This window comes from Monodon monoceros, unplaced genomic scaffold (assembly GCF_005190385.1).
Source record: "Monodon monoceros isolate NGI ecotype Baffin Bay Population unplaced genomic scaffold, NGI_Narwhal_1 Super_Scaffold_10, whole genome shotgun sequence".
NCBI classification, from domain to species: domain Eukaryota; kingdom Metazoa; phylum Chordata; class Mammalia; order Artiodactyla; family Monodontidae; genus Monodon; species Monodon monoceros.
In genome coordinates, this window is record NW_021703766.1 from 16,265,361 (window position 1) to 16,284,006 (window position 18,646).

Here is an 18,646-nt window from a genome sequence, read left to right on the forward strand (position 1 = left end):
AACCATATTCCTCTGCGGTTCCTGTTTATCTGTGTACACTCATCTGGGTGTGTATCACATAACACGCCTTCTTATTGTAGGCAGTTCCAAAATACTTAATGCGAGCTTCCTTATTAGCAGCAACCACTTGTCTGTTGAAGCTTAAGAAAGTCATTTAATAAAAATAAAGCCACCTAAATGAACATGGATTGAAAAAAAATTTAGATTGATGGAGCTAGGTTGGTCACTGTAATTACGGAAGGTGTATCATTTCCTAAGCTCTCTTTGCATTAAGTGTATGCCACACATTTATCAGACATAATTAGCACTTTAGGTGACAATGATTTGATTTCTTCCCTTGTAATAAAAGCTCCCTGTGTTGGCATATACATTCAGAATGGGAAATTGAACACTGTTGCTGTTTATTCCCCTGAGGCAAAATTTAGGACAAACTGGGGAAAATATGAAGAGGGCTTACAGAACAGCCCTTTGTGAATTTTGCAAACAGAAAAAGAAAACAGTTCAATAAAAGCTTTTAAGGATTACAGTCAAATGCATGCTTTTTGAAAGCAAAGGATATCTATGGAACATTTCTCCACTTTCAAAGTCAGCATTTAACTTTCCTTTAGATCTGAACAAACCCACACTAAATTGATTCATAGGCACAACTGAAAAACTGGACACATTTAAATTACTGTGTCCAAATCAGAAAAGTGTTTGTGCTGCCATCTCTGAGGGGACAGAAGAAAACTGTTTTAAAAATTATTTCAAATAAACATCTCTTATTTCCATATCTATTGCCACAACTAAGAATCATGTTAATTCACTCTTCTATAGATTAAAATGTTTACATAAAGGTTGTGAATTTTTTTATAAGGGAAAAAGGAGATATGCAAGCTGCTGAGGTATTGTATACGGCACATAAACGATGCTACATCCTCTTGAAATCTGTAGCCCCACAAAAAATACTATGAAAACATGCTTTTGCATTTAAATCTTCTTGGAAAACCATTTTCTTTTCTTTTTCATCAAAAACAAAATGTGACAGTTGGGTTAGTTGATTCCTTTGATTGCATAAATTAATCAGAAATGTAGTCACTGCTAATGCTTGATAAAATAAATATTTCCAAAGTAAATAAATCTAATGTTATTAAGCAGCTTAACGCAAACATTCCCACTTAGACTGAACTTGCTGAGTTTTTGCTTAATTCTAAGGTTTGTTCTACTAGGATGCCGATATACAGATAGATGCCTATCTGTTAGAGCATGACTTATCTATCAGCCTCTCTTCCAATGATTCTGAGATCTCACAGTATTGTGGAAGTAAAGAGTGTGTGAGAGACACTCTAACTGCACACATCACCCCTTTCCCTAGGGATCTTTATTTTACATTTTCTTAAACTTACACGGACCTCTTACTGACCTAAATAAAAATAGTTTTAAAGGAATGTTTCTGGGATTTATGCAAGTTCTTATTCAAGAAGTGTGTAACTAATAAACCAGAAACGCAATGAAATCCTTTGAAAATTTAGTATGGAAAAATTAGTAGGTTGTGGCATAAACACATTTTGCTTATACTGTAAAAAATAATAGAAAAAAAGGTAACTGTTTAGAGCTTTTCAGAGTTAACTTATTATAATTTAGAAATACGTAAGCATGATGGGAGTTCAACATTTTTGTAGGCATCATAATTTTCTAAGTATAGGTGTGAATAAAGGATGTGTGAGGCATTAGTAATGGTTTCAGAAAATAATTTCTCTTAGCTAATTTTTAACTTGAGCCCAGTGGAGGTTAAGGCCACACAAAGAAGTACTATTTATGTATTCTCCCTGATAGTGATATGTTATTTTGTTTTCTCAACATAAAAGAGATTTAGTTTAGAAACTCAAATCTGATTTCTGCAGGTTTGCACCTGTAGCTTACGGTTTTCTGAGTATAGGCACGAGGGACTGGAAATAAAAAGAAAGGAATGAATCATATTATAAGAGAACTCATGTTGCCAGGCAAGGCCGGGCTTAATAGAATATGGCTGTAGGTGATGGCCAATATTCACTCTCTGATCCCAAATTCTTACATGAGAAAGTCATATTAAACTCTCCAAATGACAAGGTGATATAATCACCTGTTACAGAATTAATACTTGTTAAAACCAACTACTTACTAAACAGGTTTACAACCAGTTATTGTTAGCACTTTTGTTCCAATGCAAAGCCTTTTCCTGGATTTTTTGTTTTTGCATTTTACATATAATGTTATTTTATAATCAGTGCCACGAAATTTTCCCCCTCTCATGTGAAAATATTAAACAGCCATGACCTATGATCATGAAGTCCTCTATTATTTCTCTTTAGGTAGGTATCTTTTACCATTATAATAATGCATGCACATGTATACATATATGCAATATCAGAAAGCACTTTTGATTTTTCTCCTATACTCCCCTAGGATGATGTAGGGAACCCATGTCAAAAACCCTCACTTTAGCACAATAAAAAAATAAACCAGCCGCAGCCTTCCTGAGGCTGGCCAACTCTAGCATAAGTAATTCAAGAGGCTGAGAGATGCCAGATAAATTTGATTACTATAAAAGATGGGAATATGTTTCTTTCCTTTGAGAATTCACAAAAAGGGGTCAAAAACAAAGCAATGCTGAAAGTGAACAATTTCATTTTGCCTGCAATTCAAGGTGAAAATTCAAAGGCAATTTGCAGGAACATTTTATCACAATTTTATACACCCTCATTTCCTGCACACATCACAATCTTTAATTTCTGAAAGAGGAAAGCAAGAAAAGGGAGAGTGGGGGGCTGGGGAGGGAGAGGGTGAGGAGGCTGAGACCAATCATGAGGGGCTTTTTCTTCCTCTTCTTTAAGATATAAATACAGATATTTATAAAGCAGTGAGAGATTTGTAAATCTTTCTTCAAAGCTGAACCTACTGCTGGGATTGTGATTTGCTAAAAGCTGCTATAGGCATACTCCAAAGCTCAGCAGGGTCATCCCTCCTCTTCCAAAAAAATTTTTTAAAAAATAAAAGAAGCAAGGGTTCGGGGTTTGGGGGAGCAATTCTGATTAGTAGCATCTCAACAGACATAAGAGTTTGAGAAAACTGTTTTCATTTTACATCTTCTCCTTGAATCATATATATAGATTTTTTTTTCCGTTTCAGATACACAAAGAGAAAATTTAAAACTCAATACTTTGCTTCTCATGCTGTAGTCTCCTTGACTCTCCTTGATGCTGTTTGAAAATGGCAGGTCATTTCTCAAAGACAAGTTGCTCAGTGGTCCTTTGGAAGGTCACAATCCAAGGACAAATGCAACAGGCACCAAACCAAAGGGTACTTTGACCACTGGTACTCCCTGCCCACAGGTCTCATCTGGTGTAATGAAAGGTATGGTTAGTTAGTTAGGAGCACGAAGATCTGATTTCCAGTTTCAATCTTGCCAATAACCTCATGTGTGATCTCAGAGGAAAGCCACAAATTCTCTCTAGTGATAATAAATAAAAAGCGTACTGGCTTCCCAGGGTGGGAAGGATAGCAGAAAACAAGGGGAAATTATTTTGCTCATTTTGAATACTGACGCATCCCCAAGACCCAGAAAGTGTCTGGGACAGAAAAGGGCCTGAGGAAATATTTGTTAACAAAAGAATGAATGGAGTTTGCAAAGCATAGTCATGAAAATCAGAGTAAAACTATAATAGTGGATTCTAAAGTGAAATCAATGATGAATAGTGCTATGAACCTGTTGCCTCTAAGAGGGCACTGGACTGGCTTCAGGATGTGGCAGGCATTTTTTTCTCATTGGGGAAATTAACCTCTGCTGGCTGTAACCACCTCCCATCCCAACCTCACACCCTTACATACTTATCATTTGGACTCTAAGGACTCAAAAGGCTGCAGAGCTTAGTGGGACTGCAGAGAGCATGGCCTGTTAGGAAATGTGACATAGTGATTTTTCATTTTTCTCTAAATAGATATGGTGTTTTCAGAGAGAACTGGATAGAAAACAATCTTTACGTTGGGAATGGAAAACAGTTAAAAAAGAAAAAATATAGGATAAAAAGAAAATCCTTTTGTAAGTCACTGCTTTCCAAACAGAACCAGGCACTGCTGCCAGGAAGGAGGGAACATAACTTTGCCAAATGGTATTGGTGACCTTCTTCTGCATATCTGACACCCTTGTTTTCTGGGGAAAAGTCTTGGGATGCCCTGGAACTGTTCAATGCTGACCTAAATTCCCATTAAGAGCAAAGAGCTAAAGTAAATGGAGGAACTAAGCTTCTAACAATTGCATCAATATCTAATACAAAAATCCAACATGGTTTAATTTTACAGTTAAAGCTCTATATACAGCACAGTCCTCTATACAGTACATAAGTTCCATGTAATGGCTACATATTTATATCCTTTCAGAAACCTAATTATTAAAATGCTAGTTCCTGATTCAGTGATTGCAATTGGTTAAAAAAATCAATCAATCAATCAATCAGTATCCACAAACAGCCAGAGATCTATACTGAAAGTTGCACTCCCATAGGATTTGCCATCTTGGACTTCCCATCCTCAGGAATAATCATATTCATTTACATAGGAAGAGACCACCCAACTACATACTAGGTGCTACTCATTTATCAACCACAGTGAAACATGGCACATACTGTACGGAACACTCATTTGAAGGAGCTGCCACCTGGTTACATCCAGCCGAAAACAAAACAAACAAACAAACAAAAATATGCAAATATACAAACCATATATCAAAGAGGAAATTTTAACAAAGCATTCAGATACGCCCCAAACAAAAATAATAGTAAGGAAAAGCAAAATTTTTGCCATTACAAATAGTATTTTTCAGACAGATGATACAAACTATTTCCAAAGGTACTTAATTTAAAATATAGACTGGTATAAGCACGTGGTCAGTAGCACAATTATGGCCCATTAGGGATGGCAGGTGCCCTTCATTTATTCAACAACTATTTTGCTATTGCCTCCTGTCAGCTGAGGATACAACAGTGAGTAAGAGAAGCACGGTCCCACAGAGCTTATAGTCTAACGTAGGAGATGAATAAGTAAGTAATTAAATATAGGATGACACGTGTTATGAAAGGGAACATAACTGGTGCTTGGGACCACTGAGGAGATGATCTCTCAGATCATGATTGTACTCCCTCACTTTTGAAAAGAGAAGCTGAGATCCAGAAACAGGGCATTAAGGTGACACAGAGAGATTGTTCTAGTAAAGTGAAGGATTTGGAAGTGGGAATGTGACCCAGCAAAAAGGATAAATTTCAGAAAATCTATTTACTAAGAGGAGCCACCCTAACTCCATTCTATTTATTTATTTTTTTCATACATCTTTTTTGCAGTATAATTGCTTCACAATGCTGTGTTAGTTTCTGTTGTACAACAAAGTGAATCAGCCATATTCATACATATATCCCCATATCCCCTCCCTCTTGAGCCTCCCTCCCACCCTCCCTATCCCACCCCTCTAGGTGGTCGCAAAGCACCGAGCTGATCTCCCTGTGCTATGCGGCTATCTATCCCCTAGCTATCTATTTTACATTTGGTAGCGTATATATGTCGATACTACTCTCCCACTTCGCCCCAGCTTCCCACTCTTGCCCCCGTGTCCTCAAGTCCATTCTCTGTGTCTACATCTTTATTTCTGCCCTGCTACTAGGTTCATCAGTACCATTTTTTTTTATTCCATATATATGCATTAGCATACAGTATTTGTTTTTCTCTTTCTGACTTACTTCACTCTGTATGACAGACTCTAGGTCCATCCACCTCACTACAAAAAACTCAATTTCGTTTCTTTCTACGGCTAGGTAACATTCCATTGTATATATGTGCCACATCTTCTTTATCCATTCATCTGTCGATGGACACTTAGGTTACTTCCATCTCCAGGCTATTGTAAATAGAGCTGCAATGAACATTGTGGTACATGTCTCTTTTTGAATTATGGTTTTCTCAGGGTATATGCCCAGTAGTGGGATTGCTGGGTCATATGGTAGTTCTATTTTTAGTTTTTTAAGGAACTTCCACACTATACAAATAACATGTTAAACCATAGACACATAGAGGGATGGTTTGGCATAGCTGAAGAACAAATGATTTTTTACTGTACCACATAGCAATTTTTGTGATTTTTCTTCAATAACCTTTAAGCAGCCTGAGTGGAAGTTTGGAGACAGTGGACTAGGGAGTTTATTCATATCTGGAAAAGTGTATGTGCAGATTGGTTTAAAGGGTTCAAATCTCCACATCTTATAAGGTCTGTAGATCTGTTACACAGCAAAGAAGTTACATGGGATTCCATCATGTCATAAACATGTCTCGAAAGAGTCACCTATTCATATATGAAATAGCCAGTCCTTCTAAAGTAGTTCCTCTTTATTTACATATAAAATGCTTGTGTTTCAAAGGGAGCTACAATCATCGATTTTAGGTCTTTGAGCATCTCCACCAAAATCCTAAGTGAGTTTTAAACATTTCTTCAAAGGATGATGGAAGTTTATAAACAAAACCTTTTAAGATGGAGAAGATGCTACCGTGTGAAATACTGAGAACTGTACCACAGGGTACCAATGTAAGGTCATAATGTCAGATCTGTGAACATCAGATGGCTGGCCACTTCTTTTTTTAAGTAAGGCTTATTGAAGTATAATTAACATGAATAAAATCCACCCACTTTAGTATTCAGTTTTATGAGTTTTGCCAAATGCATAGTCAGGTAACCACCACTAATCCCAGGATACTGAAAAGTTCCATCACTCCCCCAGAACACCCTTATACATTTAGTCAATGCTTCCCCTAAGCCCCAATCCTTGGCAATCACCAATCTGTTATCTTTCCCTAAAGTTTCACCTTTTTCAGAATGCAATGCAAATGGAATCAGTAGCACGGAGATTTTTGCATCTGGCTTCCCTCACTTAGCATAATGCATCTGAGGTTTGTCCATGCTGTTCACTCCTTTTTATTGCTGATTAGCATTCCTTTGTATGGACATGCCACTGCTTAGCTGAAGGACGTCTGTACTGTTTCCAACTTTGGGTGATTATGAATGAAGCAACTGTAAACTTTCACAGACAAATTTTGATGTGACTGTAAGTTTTTATTTCTCTTGGGCAAATCCCTAGGAGTAGGTTTTCTGGGTCATATGGTACATGTATATTTAACTTTATAAAAAGCTGCTAGAGCACCTTCCAAAGTGGCTAGACTAGTTTGCACTCATCCAGCCTGCATGACAGTTTGGTCCCTTATTTAACATAAGGAGCTAAAGAACTGCTAAGCAAGATGAGTTAAAGGTATTTAAGAAAATACTGGGCCCTGATATTTGGACCTATAAGAATATTCTTTAATTATATCAATAGGAAGGATACTAACTGGTAAAAGAAAGATTAGGACTCAATTTAGTTCCACATAATATGGACTGAACCAACACTTAATCTCATCAATGATCCTTTAGATGAGAATCTATTTTAGAAGTCACGAAAGCTATTACACTCAAGTTGTGTTGCTATTGAATGGTAGCATTGCCTTAGCCAGCACTACTCATTACCTCCTCTCCCACTCACTTTCACTTCCCTTGTTCAAATCTCAGGTTGCCAGAAGAGTCGTTCAAATTACCACCATCTCTTAAAGCATTCTGGTCAATAATTACCAATCCCTTCTCTGAATTTCTACAGCCCTTATAAGTTCTCATAATTTATAACTTCATTATATATCCCATGGTTTGTGTTGATTAGTAGCATGTATGTTATTTTTCTTCCTTGAGAATCATGAGCTTCCTATATTAGGGCTGCCAACAGAGATTAATTCATCTAAGTTAGATATACCCTCTAAGCCAGTATAGGTCTATGTATGCCAGACTATTCTGTGGTGCAAGTATCCATCATGTTCAAGGTCAAATGTACTAGCTACTATAAATAGGCAGGAAGACAAAGAAATGTACAACTCCAGAGTTAATTCACATCCACCTGGGTAGTCCATGCACATAAGTCAAGATGCTTATGTTTAAATTTTCCAATGTGGATGTGACTACTAAATTCAACTGGAGAAACCTCCACTTGATCTCCAGATAACCATCTAAAGGGAATTAGAAGATGCCACAACACATTGCCTGCTGGTCCTCTGACCAACAAAGAAGCTCCGGGAAAGGTCACCCATTTTAACAAGAGGTATCCATCCAAAGAAGCCAACTACTTAAAGAGGGTTACGGGAGACTAATAGGGAGAAATAATTCCATGGATTGACAGTCATGCAAAAATGTTCATGTGAAGACCTGAATGCTAAGAAATTAAAGAACATTGCCCATACGTTTTGTCTGCTTTTCATCTTTACTAGGTCCAGAAAAATACATATATTAACTACTTTCACTTTAGTTTCAACTGAGCTTGCTTCCTCAGATGCCAACTCAGTGCTACTGAGACCCTGGAAGCATTATTGGGAAATGCCATAGCCGAACCCCAAACAGCTTTGCTGGAGTCTTTTTTTAAATCTCAGAAAATCACCTTTTATACCTTTATTTAAAACTGTGATCTTGAGCTAAGCTGTTGTACTTGACTGTGTCCCTTTAACCTAGGGAACTTGCTGCCAAAAAATGTTATTGAGGCCAACAGCTTAATAAGTTTTATAGAAGATTAAATATTTATATGAATAAAAATAGCACCTCCAGCAACACCAGGAAGGATAAAATTACAAGGGCTATGAAATCTTCATGCTTCAGGGCATAAATCGCTTACCAGCTGGACGAGGCGGTTTTCCTCAGGAACAACTCTGCACTGCTAAATATCTCTCCCTGAGAAGCATCACAACACTGACTACTTTTTGGACCAAAGACTAAACCAGAAGGACCATTAAACTGTTGGTATGCACCCAGCTCAAGGTTACAGGATTTAGGAAGTGGACATGATGCCATACCAGTATAAAATACGAAAACAATGATGCGAGAGGCCAAAAGTCCCTTCAAACTGAATGGGTATAAGATGGAATAAAATTATGAAAGGTGAAAGGACTCAAGAGGGGAAAGATTTCCTTATTTTGATGGCCATTATAGAATCACTACAGTAAAGAATTTAGGACCCCGGGTCTTAAAACAAGTTAAGAAAAAGGTGGAAAGCAGGTAATCAGTAACTGCTTAGGCTAAATCTTTTCTTTCTTTAATATTCTCCCCAATGTAGAAAGAGAACATGAAGATTATCAGTACGACTTTATTCTTCTAAAATTGATAGAGCCAAGGCCAACATTTGACTAGACAGGAAAACAACAGGGGAAATGAAATAAGGAGAAAAGTCAGGAGAGTAACAAAATATGTGCACCAAATTTTAGATGCCAGATTTTACTTCCCCCAGGACCAACTATACAATGGCATGGGAGGCGGGACTAGCATTTACTGAAGAAAAAGAGTAGTCTGTATTTTAATGAGGAAGTCTTAGAAAGCAATTGCATGAAACACACTCCGATGTCACAGGGGAGCTTTTTAAGTTAAGCCAATTAGTTCCAAATTACTACTTTTCTCAGCTTTCCTTTAAGGGAAGTTTAGACTTACTTAAAAAAAAATACAACTGTGGCATTTAGTCTTAAATATCATAAGATAGCTGTAATATTCACCTCTATAAATACTTGCATTAACCTATATACATCTCTCTTATTATATATATAGAAAAAGAATGTGTGACATGCCATTCTTCAGTTAAATGGCCCATCTAACAATGTCTTCCTTCTGCTTTTTTCAAAGACAGAAATACTAGGTGAATAAAATTGATACTATCCAAGAATGGGGGGCAGATTTGGGTGGGTGGGGGAATGCATGATAGGGAATATCGGTAATCAAAGCAAATGAAAATTGATAATAGTTTAAGGACAGAATCGTGTACATAAGACAGGTTTGGGTGGCAAACAAAATCTATTAGGAAAACACTACCATATAATTTCTATTGTGGCACTCCTAGGAGGAGATCCATCTAAGAATCTAATTTTATCAAGAGCTAGGAAAAGAGAAAGGAACAAGGACATCCTGGGAATAGGGTGAGTGTGGTAAACCTAAGAGATAAATAAGAGACCTAAAATATCACCAGTATCTCAGAGATTAATATTCATGCTTAAATGAAATCAAATGATTCTAAGTGTATAAGACTTCTATTTCAACATTTCTGAACTTCAGGGTATCCAATAGGACTATTTACTTCAACAACACATATTAAAACAGTATTTCCAATATTCTCGTGAGTGCAATCATTAACATTTTATGTCTGACAAATATTTAAGTATTTTATGCTCTTAAATTGGCCAAATTTTACCTACTTTTCAAAACTCAGTACCCATACCAAATCATAAAGAGCAGAAATTAGTAAAATAGAAAAGAAACATTATTGAAAATGATCAGCAAAGCCAAAAGTTATTATTTTTGAAAAGAATTATAAAATTGATAAATACATGATAAGATAGAATAATTTAAAAAGGGAGAAGGTACAAATGATCTATACTAAGATTCTACGGACATTAAAATGAACCTAAGAAAGACCTTATAATTATTTACACTTCACATTTTTATACATTTATATTTATATACTTTCATGAAGTATGTGTATATCCAAAAGAAATTGTTACACATAAAAACGAGAAGAAATATACCCAAATATTCAAAGCGACATTATGTTTATTAGACAAAAACATTGTTTTTAATTTAATTAAGAGATTTTTAAAAACATGATGCATTTCCACAAAAGGCCTACTGTACAGCAATGGAAATGAATAAAATACATTTACATGGAGCAATGGAAATGAATCTTGGAAACACAATATTGGGTGAAAATTTGTCACTGGCATCAGTCTATATTCTGTGTGATAACAATTTTTATAACGTTCCCAAATTTTAAAAATCTAAGCAATATATTGTTCAATTCAACATACATATTAAATAAAACTGTTTTTTGAAAGGCAAGGGAGTAGAGACCCCAATATTTAGAATAGTGGTTATTTCTTGGTGGGAGGATGTAGGATAAGACTAGGGAAAGTCCAAGAGGTAGATGCCATGGCCCTGCTTGTGTTTCTCTTCTTAACCTGAGTCCTAAGTTTATTGGCATTCATTTCATTACTATACTTTATAACATTCATATATTATGTATTTCATTTTGTATGTATAAAATATTATTAATGAAAGTGGTTGCAAAAAATCACAAAACCTGCACATAAACAGAGCAGACAGGAAAAGAGTTCACATTCCTCCTACTGTCAAAAATGACCCCTCCCACTCCCATTGCAGCAAGTAAGAAACACCTCAGCGCCTGCAGACCTAGGAGATCAGAAGACTAGCAGCTGTCTCTACACCAGGCAAGAGTTGCTTGACGAGGAGCCAGAATATTTTCCCACAAAAATCTATCCACTAACCCACCGGCCATCTAACCACAGACACTACAGAAAGGAAGAAAAAAAGAGAATGGGGGAAGGGGAGCACCGTACCATCTCCCTGGGAAATACCATCCTCAAAACTGAAGTACTGGGACTCCCCTGGTGGTGCAGTGGTTAAAAATCCGTCTGCCAGTGCAGGGGACACGAGTTCGAGCCCTGGTCCGGGAAGATCCCACATGCTGTGGAGCAACTAAGACTGTTCACCACAACTACTGAGCCTGTGCTCTAGAGCTCCCAAGCCACAATTACTGAGCCTGCGTACCACAACTACTGAAGCCCACGCGCCTAGAGCCCATGCTCTACAACAAGAGAAGCCACCGCAATGAGAAGCCCATGCATCACAACAATGAGTAGCCCCTGCTCGCTGCAGCTAGAGAAAGCCAGCATGCAGCAACAAAGACCCAGCACAGCCAAAAATGAACAAATAAATAAATTAAAAAAAAAAAACTGAAGTACTGAAGTTTGGGCAGAAGAGGGAGAACAGGAGTGCATGCCGGGAATTTGAGTTTATGTATTCCATTTGAACAGAGATCTAGGCTTTCACGGATTAGCTCTCTAAATGATACTCCCTAAAAACTGGGAATTGGACTAGGAGGTATGTACATTACTACATCTTCCATATGTAGATCCAAGAAGGAAATCTGACCACCACACAAGAAGACAGACATAAGAGCAAATCCCCAAGTCTGTTGACAAATACCAAACAGAGCATCTACAATAAGACTAATGCAGAGAGGGAATTAAAAACATCCCACAAACTCAGAGAAAGATCATTGTCTCTGAAAAATACGATACTTGAGGAAATAGACCTCATTGTGGAAGGTACAGAAAATTATAAGGAAAAATATGAAACAGTAACAGAATAAAAAAAGATGAATGCAGTAAGAAGAGACTATATGTAACCAAAAATGCATTGACAGAATGCGAATCTACATTAAAGGCAGTAAATACCAGAATGTTAATGCAGAAAGAGCACAGTGTAACGTTTCAGAGGGACAACAAATCAAACACACAGTCTAAGGTTAGATTAAGTTCCAATTTAATTGGCCAAAAGAGCAATAGAGTCAGGAATAGATAGATATGTTTCAGCATGAATACCTTTTGTTTCCAGAGTCCCTAACAGGAGTACAGTGAATTGTAAAGGTGGCCTAAAATATGCCCACTCCCTGCATCCAGGCCATTGCAATATGACATGAAAGTTCTTCCAATTAAGAACTAGAGCTCATTTCTCTACCCCTTGAATTTTAACTAGTCGTGACTTTCTTTGGTCAATGGAATATTAGCAAAGTATGCCATCAGAGGCTTGAAAAGTGCTTATGCATTGGGGTTTTCCCATGCTTGCTGCTTTAGGAACTCTCACACTTGTGGCTCTAACACCAGACACATGTGTGAGGCCATCAGGATCACCTGCAATTGACCCACCAGCTGACTACAGTGACATGAGTGTGCATGTGTGAGACTTACAGAACTGCCCAGCTGAGCCTAGCCCAAAGAGAAGCACAAGCTAATAAAAGACCCTGTTTTAAGCCACTAAATTTGGAGGTGGTTTGTTATGCAGCAAAGGCTGACACAGAAGCAGTCAGTTGTCAGTGATATGCACTGGCCAAGAAGGAGCCTTTGGATCTGAGTTCAGTCCTAGCTTACCTCCTCTTCCTTACTCTTGGACTTAATTATCAATTGGGAAGAACCTGAACTAGTTATGTGTTAATAGGGAATGTTTCAGACTTATGAGACTTTGCTGATCCTCAAGCTAAAGACAGTTCCATTAAAGCCATATCTTCATAAGAAGGCAGGGGAAGGAAACAAGGGAAGTAAAGTCAATGCTCAAGTAACCTTGAAGTAGAAGCTTCAGCTTTATGGTTTCCTGGAAAGTCTATTTCACAAAACATCCCTAAAAGCAGAGGAAAAAATAAGATTAAAATTATCAGAGAGGAAAATGTACAATGAACGTCAGAGATGGGGGCTTATCATTCATTCATTTACCTATCCATTAAAAAAAATATATATATATATATATTTATATATTACACATATACATACACAGAATGTCTAGAATGTGCCAGGCTCTGGACCTATACACCTAGGTACAGAACAGTGAACAAAACTGCTATGGCTCCTGCCTTCATAGAACTTACTGTTTCAACATCTAGATTACTGGGGTTCTTGAGAAGATCATCATACATGTGACAAACCTAGTAATTTAAGCTATAATAGATGAAAATGCTCATCCACTGAAAAACTTCCAGTGGGTAAAGATGAAAAGGTCGATTATTATCAAGGCAAACCCATACTTGGATGCATCCTGTCAAAATTTTTGAGTTACAAGAATAAAGTCTCACAAACATCCAGGCATAGAAAAACAACAAGAGACACACACACCAATGATTCATACATATATAAAAAAAAAATCAGCCTTGCTTCAGACTTTTCCTTTGATGTGGAAATCAATATAACAAAATTACAGAAAGTTGAAAGGAAATGGTGCAACTCAAGAAATGTACACCTAAACAAAGAATTAAAACATATCCTCACAAATCTATGATTTCAGAAAACATACCAACCATGCATCCTTCTTGAAAGATTATCTAAAGCCATACTGAAACTCACTGAAGGATTAATAAAAATTAGGAGCTCAAAAAGAAGAAAGAAGGTATAATGATCTACCACTATTTAGGAATACTGAAACCAGTTATATATAGAAATAACAAAAGAATTATAGCACATCTATTTTAAAAGCTAAATATAAATTTTAAAATATTGCTCTTGAAGAATAAGGTATATGCTGTAAGAATAATGATTTTTTTAAAATAACACTTCTTCTAAAACCTGAGATTGTAGAAACAAAGTCCAAAATACAGGGTTGTGAAAGAGCAGTGGTATGCCTGTTGGAATGGGAAGGGTGGTAAATTCTTCCATTTAACTAGAAGATGTAAAAATGTTATTTGCCCTTAAATTTCACAGAGATATATAAATTAAAGGAAGCTTTGGAGAAACTTAAATGAAAATAGAATTTAATAGCAAACATATACTCTATTCCACATTAACAAAGAATGGTATAGTCTATGTGCTCAAAGAAAGAGAAGAATGGGGAAAAAAATCACTCAAAGAATTGAAAAGAAAACATAATGAAAGAAGTGAAGTTAATACATTATTTATAACAATATTTGTAAATGCCTTAACCTTCTCTGTGAGAAGACAAAAAGTAGAAAACTGAGCCACAAAGTAAAATCCAATTACATACTTATTACAAGAGATAAACCTAAGACAAATGAGTACAAAAAGGATGAGTAAAAAAATTGACAAAGAGCTGTTAAAGAGGTACACATTTAAAGAAAACAGAGGTTTTAATATTAATATTAGATAAAGAAAATTCAAGGCAAAACACATTAGATGTTCAGTGAGATTTTATATTAAGGCAGTAAAATTCAACACAAATATACAATGTTTATGTGTCAAATAATACTGCTCTGTCAGAATGCAAACATCTCTATAAATAAGAGTTAAAGAATAACAAGTTAATAAAGGATTTTAACATCCCTCACAATTGCTCAAAGAAGACAAAAAATGAACTCTGATGTAGAAGAGCTTGATAATATAACTAGTAAGATTAAATTCTCTGCTCTAGATAAAATAACTTTCATCTCCAGTGCCCATGGACTCCTTCCCAAAGATAATCATACATACTATTCTATAAGGACAATGTCAATAAAATTCAAGTAAAAGTCATAGCAGGTGTATCTCAGAGACAAATAAAACTAGAAATTAATAATAACAGATAAAATCTTAAAATTCAACCACTTTAAAATTAAAAATTACTCTTTTGAAAGAATTTTGGATCATAAAAGATATAAAAATACTTCAGGTTATCAAACAACGAATGAAATTGGTTTTTACTAAATTATTTATTAAATTTAAATACATTAAATTATTTTAAAAAATGAATGAATACAACATATCAAAAGTCATATGATAGAGCTAAAATGAAAACCATGGGAAAATTAATAGTTTTAAATATTTTGAATAGTAAACATGAATTGAACATGCAACTTAAGAAGCTAGTAATAAAATAGAAAAACTATGGAAATAGTAAGTAAACTCAATAGCTGGTTCTTCAAACCAACTCTGACAAAGCTAATAAGAAAATGATATCTCATATAAAGAATGAGAAAAGTGATTTAATAATAGATTGATAGGATTATTTTTAAAAATTATAACATAATCTTTTATATGCATCTATAATAACAAATTTAACCTCCAGATGAATTGATATTTCAATAGGAAAATATAAATTACCAAAGTTGATTCAATAAGAGAAAGAAAACAACCTAAGCTTAAAATAACCTTGAGAGGAAATTAGAAGTTTCAAAGAACTTATCCCCCCAAATAAGACAGATGAAGACATTAATTCTATTACATCTAAAGAAGAGTGGGGGTTACCTCCATGCTATTTAAACTCCTGCAGAGCATGGTGTGGGTGGGGAGGAGGGCTAGGGAGATGGAATCTTTTTTATTAATATTATGAAACACTCATTCAAAAAATTAACAAAAATGGCACAAAAAGAGAACTTTATAGATATAACTTAAGCATTATATGCAGAAACCCTAACTAAAATTTCATCGTGACCTAATTAGGGATGCTTATTTCTGGTATCCTAGAGTGAATCCATGTTAGAAAATCTACCAATAACTGTAGACACACAGTATCTTCTCCAGTGGAATGTCTCGGTATTACAGAGATGCCATTTCTACTCCAGTCACTTATAAATATAACCTGATCGTCATCAAACTCCAACATGAACAACAAGTACAATAGCCACGAACATTTTGAAAGGGAAGAGCAGAGGTATATATACCTCATATATATACGAATATATACCAAAATTGATGAAATCTCATAAACACTGTAGTACCTATACAGACGATTATTTGTATTAGCAAAATTAGAAACAACCTAAATATCCACTGTTCAATAAGAATGGGTAACACTTCCTTGTGCTACACTCATGTAACTGAATAGTATGCAGTGATGAAGTTACACTGCAGAAGAGCATAGAAAGATATTCAAGCCTTATTGGTAATGGGGGAAAATATTCACAAATAAGACAACATAATTTTTTAAAAGAATGCAATCTAATCCAGGGGCTAAAAGCCTTAAAAGATAATAGTAAATGTAAACAAAGGATATTTTTCCATAATGAGATTAAATGATAACTAATTTTACTATGTGGACCCTTTGATATTTCACAAATTTTTCAAAACAAGTATACTGCTATGATTTTCATAAAATATTATTTTTTAAAGGTCAAATCCTCAAATCTAGTATTTCATTAATTTAAATATACTTATACATGACTGAAATTCATTTGAAATATATATAAAGGAAATTGGTGCTCTGTGCCAATGGTAAGCATCTGGATACGACTCACCAAAAAAATGACTATATGTCTGAAGGAAATATTAAAACAAACAGCCCAGCACTGCAGTGACTGCATAGAACTGTATATATTTGCTCTGTGCACTGGACAGGAATTTTTCATTTCATACATCATTTACAACCTGCTGCAGTGATTCTGCAAAATCAGTCCATACCATTAGCACACACAAAGAGAAACACCCAATGTTCTCATTGTTGGAAAATTCAAGTGTTTTGGGCTCCAACGTGCACAAATGTTTGTATTCCATCTAAGCAGATGTTGCTCTAATAACCAGGATGAGGACACCAGATGACCAGGTAGGGATCAAATATCCACGGTCAAACACATTGACTTTTTAAAATCTATAGTCCAAGCTTGGCTTATGCTTATAGATATACTTAATTTTTAAAACTATTGAAATAAATGAAAACAAAAGGTGAAAGTCATAAGCAAATTCCTCCAGAGGGGTGTATTTTTTTAATGGGAACTAGTTCTGATTTCTAAAATATTTTATCAAGGCATTTGATACCAACCATCTAGTTTACTCAACACTTCATCAAATGAATATCTGATGTACTCACCTAAGTCCCTGCTCTTCCTTAGCAGTGTCTCTATTTTCCAATCATAGGACGCAGGAGTACATTTCCAAAGCAATACAAAATCTTGCCTTGTATACTTCAGGTCAGAGAGAGAGAGGTTTTGCTAGAAAATGAAATGCTCTCAGGGTCAGAAGCATTGTGGCATAGGAATGGCAAATGTCAACTTGCTTCTGCTTCCAACATGCCTTCACACTGAAACTCTCTTTCTTTCCCCTTCTTTTTCCCTATTTAAGAAAATCCAAACCATAATTTTTCTGGTGAGTGCATTTGCCATGTCCTCAAGTCTAGCTACAGCCACGGAAATGAATTCCAAACAACATCCTATTTCACTACTCTATGGATTTTCATCGTTGTGCTTCATTCATTTCTAAAACAATGCGGGATCCACAGTTACACCCATTCTCAAAAAGGAATGCATCTATGAGCCATACACATGACATTCACCAAGACCAGCCATAACTAACCATGGAAATTGCCAAAGCTCACAACTTATAATGACAAGACCTTCCTTAGAAATTGCCAATTGTTCCTACATACATACCAATAGAATCTTCAGCAACTGGATTCATTTTCTCAGGACCAAAAGTTACATAGTTGATGAGTACATCGTAGTGTGCAGAGGGCATAAAGACACTCATAGCAAAAGTCAAATTCATGCAGGAAAATCAGAAATAAAATGTATGAGAGTTTTGGAAGTAAAGCCATTAAAATTTAAGTTACTCAATTTTATGTCACACATATTCCAAATCATCATGTCTAAGAAATCAAACAGGAGAACACCCTCCCAGCTGAAATCAACCTTCAACCACTTTGAATAAAACAAAGCACTCTGAAAAAGATTCTATGGGCATCCCAATTGGGATGTGTGTACATACCAAGGGAAGAGTTCTTCTTTGATGTATTCTTTTGTTCACAGAAGAATTCAAGAAATCCAGAAGTCTGTAACTATAAAAAAAAGAAAGTTTGTTTTAAGGAAAAGATCTAGAAAGTAGCAATTTAAATGATCAAGGAGAATTGAGAGTTTTAATATGTATGTTTGGATGAAAATGAGGTATTCTGAGTAGGAAGTTGATAAAAATCTGCAAACTATGGAGGTCATGGCCAAAATGAACATTGACTGCTTCATCACATCACAGAATGGAAGTACTGTTTCCAAAGGAAAGGAAAGCCTGCGAAGTATTATTCATCACCCTTCCCTCCCAAAAATGAGGTAGAAGGTAATAATAG

General features: G+C 35.7%; 1 long non-coding RNA gene across 1 annotated transcript in view; it reads right to left on the minus strand.

The window, feature by feature from the left end:
• Positions 1-18,351, minus strand: part of LOC114883959 — a 219,713-nt gene extending 201,362 nt beyond the window's left edge. The window contains exon 1 of the long non-coding RNA XR_003790738.1: positions 18,295-18,351. This is a non-coding gene — a long non-coding RNA (uncharacterized LOC114883959). The remainder of the gene's footprint in view (positions 1-18,294) is intronic.
• Between the last annotated feature and the right edge of the window lie 295 nt (positions 18,352-18,646).